The 12,114-nt window shown below is 37.0% G+C and overlaps 1 pseudogene; it reads right to left on the minus strand.

Annotated features, from left to right (window-relative positions):
* Nucleotides 1-11,035: 11,035 nt before the first annotated feature.
* LOC126956189 (bifunctional methylenetetrahydrofolate dehydrogenase/cyclohydrolase, mitochondrial-like) overlaps nucleotides 11,036-12,114 on the minus strand; it is a 33,887-nt pseudogene continuing 32,808 nt past the window's right edge.

The raw sequence follows: 12,114 nt of genomic DNA on the forward strand, positions 1-12,114 counted from the left end.
TATGGTACATCTAGTTCTAGATCCTTGAGGAATCGCCATACTGTTTTCCATAATGGTTGAACTAGTTTACAATCCCACCAACAGTGTAAAAGTGTTCCTATTTCTCCACATCCTCTCCAGCACCTGTTGTTTCCTGACTTTTTAATGATGGCCATTCTAACTGGTGTGAGATGGTATCTCATTGTGGTTTTGATTTGCATTTCTCTGATGGCCAGTGATGATGAGCATTTTTTCATGTGTCTGTTGGCTGTATGAATGTCTTCTTTTGAGAAATGTCTGTTCATATCCTTTGCCCACTTTTTGATGGGGTTGTTTGTTTTTTTCTTGTAAATTTGTTTGAGTTCTTTGTAGGTTCTGGATATTAGCCCTTTGTCAGATGAGTAGATTGCAAAAATGCTCTCCCATTCTGTAGGTTGCCTGTTCACTCTGATGGTAGTTTCTTTTGTTGTGCAGAAGCTCTTTAGTTTAATTAGATCCCATTTGTCAATTTTGGCTTTTGCTGCCATTGCTTTTGGTGTTTTAGACATGAAGTCCTTGCCCATGCCTATGTCCTGAATGGTACTACCTAGGTTTTCCTCTAGGGTTTTTATGGTATTAGGTCTAACATTTAAGTCTCTAATCCATCTTGAATTAATTTTCGTATAAGGATTAAGGAAAGGATCCAGTTTCAGCTTTCTACTTATGGCTAGCCAATTTTCCCAGCACCATTTATTAAATAGGGAATCCTCTCCCCATTTCTTGTTTCTCTCAGGTTTGTCAAAGATCAGATGGCTGTAGATGTGTGCTATTATTTCTGAGGACTCTGTTCTGTTCCATTGGTCTATATCTCTGTTTTGGTACCAGTACCATGCTGTTTTAGTTACTGTAGCCTTGTAGTATAGTTTGAAGTCAGGTAGCGTGATGCCTCCAGCTTTGTTCTTTTGACTTAGGATTGTCTTGGAGATGCGGGCTCTTTTTTGGTTCCATATGAACTTTAAAGCAGTTTTTTCCAATTCTGTGAAGAAACTCATTGGTAGCTTGATGGGGATGGCATTGAATCTATAAATAACCTTGGGCAGTATGGCCGTTTTCACGATATTGATTCTTCCTATCCATGAGTATGGTATGTTCTTCCATTTGTTTGTGTCCTCTTTGATTTCACTGAGCAGTGGTTTGTAGTTCTCCTTGAAGAGGTCCTTTACATCCCTTGTAAGTTGGATTCCTAGGTATTTCATTCTCTTTGAAGCAATTGTGAATGGAAGTTCATTCCTGATTTGGCTCTCTGTTTGTCTGTTACTGGTGTATACGAGTGCTTGTGATTTTTGCAAATTGATTTTGTATCCTGAGACTTTGCTGAAGTTGCTTATCAGCTTAAGGAGATTTTGGGCTGAGACAATGGGGTTTCTAAATAAACAATCATGTCATCTGCAAACAGGGACAATTTGACTTCTTCTTTTCCTAACTGAATACCCTTGATTTCTTTCTCTTGCCTGATTGCCCTAGCCAGAACTTCCAACACTATGTTGAATAGGAGTGGTGAGAGAGGGCGTCCCTGTCTTGTGCCAGTTTTCAAAGGGAATTTTTCCAGTTTTTGCCCATTCAGTATGATATTGGCTGTGGGTTTGTCATAAATAGCTCTTATTTTTTTGAGGTACGTTCAATCAATACCGAATTTATTGAGCGTTTTTAGCATGAAGGGCTGTTGAATTTTGTCAAAGGCCTTTTCTGCATCTATTGAGATAATAATGTGGTTCTTGTCTTTGGTTCTGTTTATATGCTGGATTATGTTTATTGATTTGCAAATGTTGAACCAGCCTTGCATCCCAGGGATGAAGCCCACTTGATCATGGTGGATAAGCTTTTTGATGTGCTGCTAAATCTGGTTTGCCAGTATTTTATTGAGGATTTTTGCATCGATGTTCATCAGGGATATTGGTCTAAAATTCTCTTTTTTTGTTGTGTCTCTGCCAGGCTTTGGTATCAGGATAATGTTGGCCTCATAAAATGAGTTAGGGAGGATTCCCTCTTTTTCTATTGATTGGAATAGTTTCAGAAGGAATGGTACCAGCTCCTACTTGTACCTCTGGTAGAATTCAGCTGTGAATCCATCTGGTCCTGGACTTTTTTTCGTTGGTAGGCTGTTAATTATTGCCTCAATTTCAGAGCCTGCTATTGGTCTATTCAGGGATTCAACTTCTTCCTGGTTTAGTCTTGGAAGAGTGTAAGTGTCCAGGAATCTATAGAACTCTCCACCCCAAATCAACAGAATATACATTCTTCTCAGCACCACATCACACTTATTCCAAAACTGACCACATAATTGGAAGTAAAGCACTCCTCATCAAATGTACAAGAACAGAAATTATAACAAACTGTCTCTCAGACCACAGTGCAATCAAACTAGAACTCAGGACTAAGAGACTCAATCAAAACCGCTCAACTACATGGAAACTGAACAACCTGCTCCTGAATGACTACTGGGTACATAACGAAATGAAGGCAGAAATAAAGATGTTCTTTGAAATCAATGAGAACAAAGATACAACATACCAGAATCTCTGGGACACATTTAAAGCAGTGTATAGAGGGAAATTTGTAGCACTAAATGCCCACAAGAGAAAACAGGAAAGATCTAAAATTGACACTCTAACATCACAATTAAAAGAACTAGAGAAGCAAGAGCAAACACATTCGAAAGCTAGCAGAGGGCAAGAAATAACTAAGATCAGAGAGAATTGAAGGAGATAGAGACACAAAAAACCCTCCCAAAAATCAATGAATCCAGGAGTTGGTTTTTTGAAAAGATCAACAAAATTGACAGACCGCTAGCAAGACTAATAGAGAAGAAAAGAGAGAAGAATCAAATAGATGCAATAAAAAATGATAAAGGGGATATCACCACCGACCCCACAGAAATACAAACTACCATCAGAGAATACTATAAAGACCTCTACGTAAATAAACTAGAAAATCTAGAAGAAATGGATAATTTCCTGGGTTAAGATTTGTTGACTTTTTCCTCTCTTGACAATGGGTCACATTTTCTTCTTTCTTCCCTGCCTCATTTTTATATTCGAAATTTGATATTGTATATAATAGAACAATACACTAAAGCAAATATATTTACACTCAGAAAAGGCCCATCATTTCTTTTTCAGACAACTAACATGGAGATATGAGTTAATCTACTCCATAATTTAGCTGGATCTGGGCTTGTTTCTTCTTAAAATTTTATGTACTTTTTAATCGATGAGTAAAATTATGTATGTTTATGGGGCACAATGAGATGTTTTAATATATATATGCATTGTAGAATAGCTAAATCAAGCTATTTAACATATACATTATCTCACATACTTATTTTTTATGTTAAGAATTCTTAAATTTAGTCTGTTAGCAATTTTTTTTTTCTTTTTTTTTTTTGAGATGGAGTCTCGCTCTGTCACCCAGGCTGGAGTGCAGCGGTGTGGTGCAATCTCGGCTCACTGCAAACTCTGCCTCTTGGGTTCACGCCAATCTCCTGCTTCAGCCCCCCGAGTACTGGGACTACAGGTGCCTGCCACCACGCCTGGCTAATTTTTTGTACTTTTAGTAGAGACAGGATTTCACCGTAGCCAGGATGGTCTCGATCTCCCGACCTCGAGATCCGCCCGCCTTGGCCTCCCAAAGTGCTTGGATTACAGGTGTGAGCCACCGCACGCAGCCAACAATTTTTATGTATAAAATGAGTTGTTATTAATTGTAGTAAACATGAGTACAATAGAGCTCTTGAACTCATTCCTGTTGTCTAACTGAAATTTTGTGTCCTTTGACCAACATCTCCCAATCCCATCATCTTCTGGTAACCACCATTTTATTCTTTGTTTTTATAAATTTGACTTTTTTAGATTCCACATGTAAGTGAGATCATGCAGTATTTGTCTTTCTGTATTTGGCTTATTTCACTTAATATAATGTACTCCAGGTTCATCCACGTTATCACAAATAATAAGATTTCCTTCTTTTTAAAGAATGGAATAATATTCCATTGTATATACATATAGAATTTTTAAAAATTCATTTGTCTGTTGATGGACACTTAGGATGATTTCACATCTTGGCTGTTGTAAATAATCCTGCAATAAATAAGGGAGTGAAAATATCTCTTGGACATACTGATTTCATATCCTTTGGATACAGATCCAGTAGCAGGATTCCTGGATCATACGGTAGTTCTATTTTTATATTTTTAAGGAAACTCCATACTATTTTTCATAATGACTGTGCTAATTTACATTCCAACCAACAACACACAAAACAACATCTTTTCTCTCCATCCTCACCTGCAATTGTTATGTTTTTTCTTTTTGATAGTAGCCATTCTAACAGGTGTGAGGTGATCCCTCACTGTGGTTCTATTTGCATTTCTCTGATTAGTGGTGTTGAGCATTTTTTTATACAACCATTAGCCATCTGTATGTCTTCTTTTGAGAAATGTCAATTCAGTTTTTTTTGCTCAGTTTCAAGTCAGGTTATTTGTTTTCTTACTATTGAATTGCTTGAGTTTCTTATATCTTTTGGATATTAACTCCTTATGAGATCTACGGTGTTCAGATATTTTCTCCCATCCCATAGGTTGTCTCTTTACTCTGTTGACTTTCTTTGTTTGTTTTGCAAAAGTTTTTCACTTGGTGAAACTGGTGGAATTCTATTTATCTTCTTGTTGCCTGTGCTTTTGGGGCCATATTTTAAAAAGTCCTTGCCTAGATAGATGCCTGGGAGCTTTCCCTCCTTTTTTTTCCTGGTAGTGTTATAGTTTTTGGTATTACATTTGTCTTTAATCCATTTTAGATCAATTTTTGTTTATTTTTTTATTTTTTTATTTTTATTTTTTTTTGAGATGGAGTCTCGCTCTGTTGCCCAGGCTGGAGTGCAGTGGCTGGATCTCAGCTCACTGCAAGCTCCACCTCCTGGGTTTATGCCATTCTCCTGCCTCAGTCTCCCGAGTAGCTGGGACTACAGATGCCCGCCACCTTACCCAGCTAGTTTTTTGTATTTTTTAGTAGAGACAGGGTTTCACCATCTTAGCCAGGATGATCTTGATCTCCTGACCTTGTGATCCGTCCATCTTGGCCTCCCAAAGTGCTGGGATTACAGGCTTGAGCCACCGTGCCCGGCCTAGATCAATTTTTGTATGTGCTTTGAGACGATGGTCTACTTTCATTTTTCTGCATGTGAAAATTCACTCTTTATTGAAGAAACTCTTCCCCATTGTGAGTTCTTGCCATCTTTGCCAAAAATTGACAATAAATAAGCGGATTTATTCCCTGGCTCTCTATTCTGCTTCATTGGTCAAGGTGTCTGTTTTTATGCCAGTACCATGCTGTTTTAATTACTATATTTCTGTAGTAGATTTTGAAATAAGGTAGTGTGATGCCTCCTGCTTTGTTCTTTTTGCTCAGTATTGCTTTGGCTATTCAGTCTTTTGTGGTTTCATATAAATTTTAGGATTTTTTTTTTCTATTTCCATGAAAAATGTCATTGGAATTTGTATAGGGTTTTTTTGAATCTGTAGATCACTTTGGGTAGAATGGGCATTTAAAAAACATTAATTCTTCCAATCCATGAACATGGGATATCTTTTTATTTATTTGTGCATTGTTCAATTTTCTTCATTAGTGTTTTATAGTTTTCTGTGTACAGATCTTTCACCTTTACCTTCTTAGGTGAATATATCCCTAAGTATTTTATTTATTTGGTGGCTATAATTAATGGAATTGTTTTTTTGATTTTTTTATTTACCACTTTTTGTTAATGTATGGAAGCATTACTGATTTCTGTATGTTGATTTTCTATTCTGCAACTTTATTGAATTTATTAGTTTTAACAGTTTTTTTGGTGGAGTCTTTAGGGTTTTCTATATATAATGTAATCTATCAACAGAAATAATTTAACTTTTTTCTTTCTGACTTGGATGCCTTTATTTTTTTCTTTTGTCTAGCTTGTTTGGTCTATAAATTCTGGTACTATATGGAACAGAAGTGTCAATAATGAACATTCTTGCCTTATTTCTGATCTTAGAGGAAAAACTTTCAATTTTTCACCATTGAGTATGATATTAGCTGTGGGCATCTCATATATGGTCTTTATTGTGTTGAGGTACATTTCTTCTATATATCTCATTTGTTGGGAGTTTTATGATGACAGGATGTTGAATTCTGTTTGTGCCTCTTCTGCACTTATTGAGATGATCATATGGTTTTTGTCCTTTATTCTGTTAATGTGTAATATCACATTTATTGTTTGATCATGATGAATTATTCTGGTGTTGATGTTGTCTATTGCATGTTTCATTTCATTCATTGTGATGTTCAGCTTCAGAATTTCTGTTCGTTTTGTTTTACAATTTCAATCTCTGATAGATTTTTCATTTTGGTCTTTCTTTTTTTTAAAGTTTTATTGTATTATTTCTCTGTATTTTCTTGAAGTTTATGGAATTTCCTTAAAATAATAGTTTTGAATTATTTGTTAGACAAGTTTGAATATCTACATTTGGAGTTCATATATCTTCATTGGGGCAATTACTGAAAAATTGTGTTCTTTTGATGGTGTTATGTCTCCTTGGTTGTTTTGGTTCTTCTTGCCTTCTATTGATGTCTGCAGATTTGGTGGAGTATTTCCCTCTTCCTGACTTTATGTGCTATTTTTTCTGTGGAAAGATCTCTCCCTATAGGGGGATCTGAGGCCATTTCTGGGTGGGGTGCAGAGGTTTGTCGCCAATGAGATCAAAACTGTGTATTCACCTCAACACACCTGTCTGCTGAGGTCAATATTGATGAAGGTTACAGGCATCTTCAGCGGCCAATAGTGTGGATATCCATAGCAGCAGTGAAAGTCATTGCAGTGTTTGATGGTGATGGCTGCTAAGGTACTTCCAATCTTTTTTTTTCTCTCAGTGGGGAAGTAGTGGCTGAAGAGATCCCTCTTGACACTGGGTCTACTTTGCAGTCCCACTCACGTTGGCAGTGGCACTGGTGTCTGATCATGGTGCTCATGGAGTAGCCATGAAGTTGAGGCCTGAAGCATGAGCATGCCTGGAGGGACTATGGTTCTGGAATCCAGAATGATAATGGCACAGGTATCTAAGGCTCAGGGACCCCTGCTCCCCTGTGAGTAACAGCATGTGATGTGCGGGTGCTTGTGCAGCAGTCATAGAGTTAAGCAAGGGAGCACAGGCTTATGCAGCGTTAAAGTGGCTCTGAAGTCAAGGTAGAGACAAGATCTCTATGGTATCTAAGCCAGTACCTGGAATGAAACTATGGGCAGAAACAGTTTGACTCTGGGTCCCAGAGTGCTAACTAGCTCAATATGACTTATGGGCAGGGCACTTGTATGGTTGGGAGAGGTTTCAGCTTCTCGGGTGGTAGAGAAGTGTGTAGACACATCTCCCTTTCTGGGGATCCTGGACAAAAATAGCTGTTTGTTGCCTCTTTAGCAAAAGTAGCCAGTGTCCCCTATGGAGCAGACTGTTAGGAAACTCAATGGTTCCTGCCATGCAGCTGATAGCAACAACCTTTGTCTTTCTTATTTGTTCCTTGCTCTCTCCTGACATCTCAAGTATGCTAATTTCACCAGCAATCTTTTCTATGTGCATATTCCCAATATTTTTGCTCCACTCTGTTGCCACAGACTCTTTAGTGGGCCTTTCAAACTTCTCTGGGATGTTTTGGTTTGTGGCTAGAGGCCTGTATTTGTTACTTTGTAGGTGAATGAAGGCTGGTACCACCTACTCTGCCATTTTGATTGATGTTTTGATAAATGCATATGAAAGTTTCTTTAGTTAGATTTATTTTACCAGAGGCTGCAAATAATTTGGGAACTGGATCTGTGCCTTCGTTTTAGCTAGATTTGGGACCTCAGCATCTGAAGAATTTGTTTCCATTTTTTTGTTTTGCCTTTAGTCTTTCTCAATCCCTGCTTGTCTGCATCTCAGAGGGATACTTATTACCTATCCTGCCTTAGTCTCCACCAAAATCAACCATTGCATCAGTGGGGGCCCTGAGTACCTAGAGAATTTCTTTCAGGATTTTGTGTTGCCTGAAGACTCCAGCAATCCCCCTACACTTGCATCTCATAGGAGAGTTTATCTTAGCTTTCCTGCTCTTCTCTTAGCAACAGGTCATCACAGTCTCTTACTCAGTGTAAAGCCCAGAGGGTTTATCTTCATTCTTATGCCTTGCCCTTAGATTTCATGAGGTCCTGCACACTGTGTCTCAGTGCAGCAAGTCTCTTCCAGTATTCCTGACCTTTTTCCACCAAAGGTAACTGCCTGCTACCTTGTACTGGGTGTGAAGTTCAAACACTTGAAGGTTTCTCTTAACATTCCTACCCCGGTCCAATATTTCTCATGAGTACTCTGTGAATGCCTCTGAAAAAGTGTTGGCAAGTGGCATACTCTCTGTTCTGGGGACTCCAAATCATCATGCCATCCCACCCTTGGTCAATAAAAATTCCTTAAACATTCATCAATTTTCTCATTTCCCATTTTTCTGACAGCTTTCTCCCTTTTCCACTGATTCACCAAAAATGACAGAAACTGTTAGATTTCTTCACTCCAAAGAGAGGTGTATAACTTTTTTGGATTTTAAGTCATTAGGTTTAATCCCTCATTCTTAGCACTCTGATAAATTTGTTTCAAACCGTGACTTTACATGTTGTCTGGCTGGTTACTGTTGTTAGGATGGGAATGACATTTTCTTGTGACTTTTTACATTCTAAGCAGAAGGTAATACCTGATAGTTTACATATAAATGATAATTTTTCTCTTTCAACATATGTATACATATATATGTACTATATATACACACACTACATATAATATATACGCTATGCATGTTGATTAAAAATATTTTTGAAATTATTCTTTTAGAATGTATTGGAGGTATTCATCTTTTCTTTTTTAATACCTTCGGTGGTAAGAAATCTTTCACTAATTCCAAAATTACATCTGCTCTAAAATTAGAGTGACATTCAAAACAAAGTTTATAAATAATGGTGGTGATTAATTATGTTTTTTGTACAGTTGACTCTTGAACAACAAGAGGGTTAGGGCTGATCCCCTACATTGTTAAAAAACTTTCCCAAAACTTAGCTACTAATAACCTACTTTGACTAGAAGTCTTACTGATAATGTAAAGTCAATTAACATGTATTTTGTATATGTATTTTGTTTTGTATTTTTATAATTAAAAAACTAGAGAAAATAAAATGTTATTAAGAAAATCACAAGAAAAGGAAAATATATTTACTATCCATTAAGTGGAAGTGAATCATCATAAAATTCTTCATCTTCATTGTCTTCATATTGAGTAGGCTAAGGAGGAACAGGAAGAGGAAGGGTTGGTCTTGAAGTCTTGAGGTAGCAGAGATGGAAGAAAGTCCATGTATAAGTGGACCTGTGCAGTTTAAACCTACATGGTTCACAGGTCAACTGTAATGAAATAATTGGGATGATTTTTTTAAAGGCTAGTCAAGTGAAGCAGTGGTTGTGGAAAAAGAACAAATAAATCTGTAACTGGTTGTGATCGGTTAGTTGTAAACACCATTGCACCCAGACCAGCCCGGATGACTTTTTATGCTTCTTCTAGATACCTTTTGAAGGCAATTCAAAATTGATTTTAAGTGATGGCAGCATCATTGGAATAAGGAAATTCTTCTGATGATGACTGTTTAATTATGAGTAGTAAATAAAAAGCAAATATCTAGAATGCTGTAATTTTAAAATATATTTTCATTGCTCATGTATACAGTCTTGAACATTTGTTGTTAAAATTACTTTAAAATATTTCAGATTTTAGTCTTTCTTGTACTCTGAATAATCCAATGCCAATTGATAATATATGGTTTGCCATTTTATTGCTTTCTTTGTAAATGCAAAAAGAGGTTGATTTTTTTTAGTTTACTTGAAAGTATATCATAGGCATCTTCACCTTATTAACAACTTACAGTGATTTCTCTTTTTTTCATACCACAGCAGACAGATGTGTTTTAATAAAAAAGAAAAAAGAACCTTTAATCAGAAAGTCTGATTAAATTCAATATTAACTCAAACTCTTAAAAATATTTTGGAAAAGTCAACAGGATACATCACAGAAAAGCAGGCAGCTGCTAAAACTTCTTTGGTGGAAAAGTAACTTGCATACTTATCCAAGCTGCTGAAATGATTATGAAAACGAGTTTTTTTTTCTTTTTCCAAAAACAGATTTTAAGATACACCAAAGAAGCTATACAGATATTCCCTAACAATACAAAACTTTAGCAATGAAGTTAAACTATATAGCAAAAGCCAAGTATGACAATACACATGAATAATTTATAAAATAAGCCTTTAAATCCTAGAAAACTAAAGTGGGGAGATCTTACTGAATGGTAACATACATAAAATGAGGACTAAAAGCAGGGAACAATCCTTAACATTTTCCCAATGACTGACTAAACCTCAAAAAGACAACTTAGGAAAATGATTAACATGCAGTTTTTATTTTTTTCCTAGCCAATTCAGTTCTACTTAGATAGATCTGGTTACCAGTCAATACATATATAGATTAGTTCTTTTTTTTTTTCTACTTAGTTACTACCATTTTTAAATTTTTCATCTTTTCCCTAATTTTTCCTTTGGTTTGATGAGTTGAACTCAAAAGGTTTGCTACCTAAAATGATTATCAATGCTTATGGGAATAGCACTCGAGAAGTGCAATCCTAGAAAAGGCAAATTTTTAACAGAGGTGGCTTGACAAAGTTAAGCATTCATTCTCAATATAACAATGTCTCCCATGTTAGTCACATGGTTAATGGCTTGCTCTTGGCTAGATCACATGACCCTGCATGATATTGGAATGCTTCCTGGTGAGGTACTGCAGAGCTACATGCATATACACCCATGAAAGCTTTCAATAAATGCAAAGCATTATTTTAAACCATTTCAGTAGAATAAATAAAAACATATCGCATTTCTCTTGGCTTGCTTTTCTTCCTGAGCTGACTTGGAGTGCTGTTGGTGATACAGAAGTCACAACAGTTAGTTAGTGGCTACTCCAAGCTCTTTAGACTTCAGCACTTTCCGTTCTTCAAGCCTCAGCACTTTTCTTTGGCAGCAATTATGGTATTCTTCATTAGCATTGCCACTGTCATAGGGCCAACACCTCCAGAAACTGGAGTGATATAACTGGCTTTTTGCCTAACTCCTTTAAAATCCACATTTTCAACCAACTTAGGTTTAGCGTTACAGGATCTTGAACTGTATCTATTCCCACATCAATGACTATTGCTCCTTCCGTGGTCATATTTGCTGTGATCAGATTTGGAATGACTGCAACAGATATTACAATATCTGCAAGAATTGTATGTTTCCTCAACTGCTCTTTGGGGGTATATCAATGAGATATTACAACAGTGGGATCACCTCCGTGACGTTCATGCACCCCATCTGTGTGCAGTGACATTGCAATGGGCATTCCAAGATTTTTTGACCTTCCAGCCAAACCACATTCTTCCCTAGAGTTGGAATGCCAGTTTGCTTAATTATTTCCCACACACCGCACAGAGTAGCTGGTACATGGAATACTGGTCCAGATATATTACCCCTACATTTATTACATGAAAGCCATCAACATGCTTATCTGGAAAAACAGCATTGCAGATCTTTCTCTCATCAATGTGCCCTGGAAGAGACAGGTGAAGAAGGAGGCCATCTACATTACCATCATTATTCAATTTATTGATTAAATTAAACAATTCTTCCTCTGAAATTGAAGCTGGTTTCACAATTGTCTCACTGTTGATTCCCACATCTGAAGCTGCCCTGGTTTTGTTGAGGATATAGGAATGACTTGCAGGATTTTTGCTGACCAGAGTCAAGCATAGGCATGGCCATTTTTTGCCAGAGGCCAGCTACTCCTCCACCTCCTGCCACACTTTCTGCTTCATCCACCTGGCCAGTTTCCTGACAAAAGCTTCATTTAGTTGGCAATGGGTTCATCCTAAGAACCCCACTGCTTCATCCAAAGCTGACAGACCAAGAGGGAGTATATGAGGGCAAAAGCAAAAATTTTTAGGTTGGCCAGCTGTTCAGTTGGTGCAAAAGCTTAGCTCATAAGA

Source organism: Macaca thibetana, chromosome 6, assembly GCF_024542745.1.
Source record: "Macaca thibetana thibetana isolate TM-01 chromosome 6, ASM2454274v1, whole genome shotgun sequence".
Lineage (NCBI taxonomy): Eukaryota > Metazoa > Chordata > Mammalia > Primates > Cercopithecidae > Macaca > Macaca thibetana.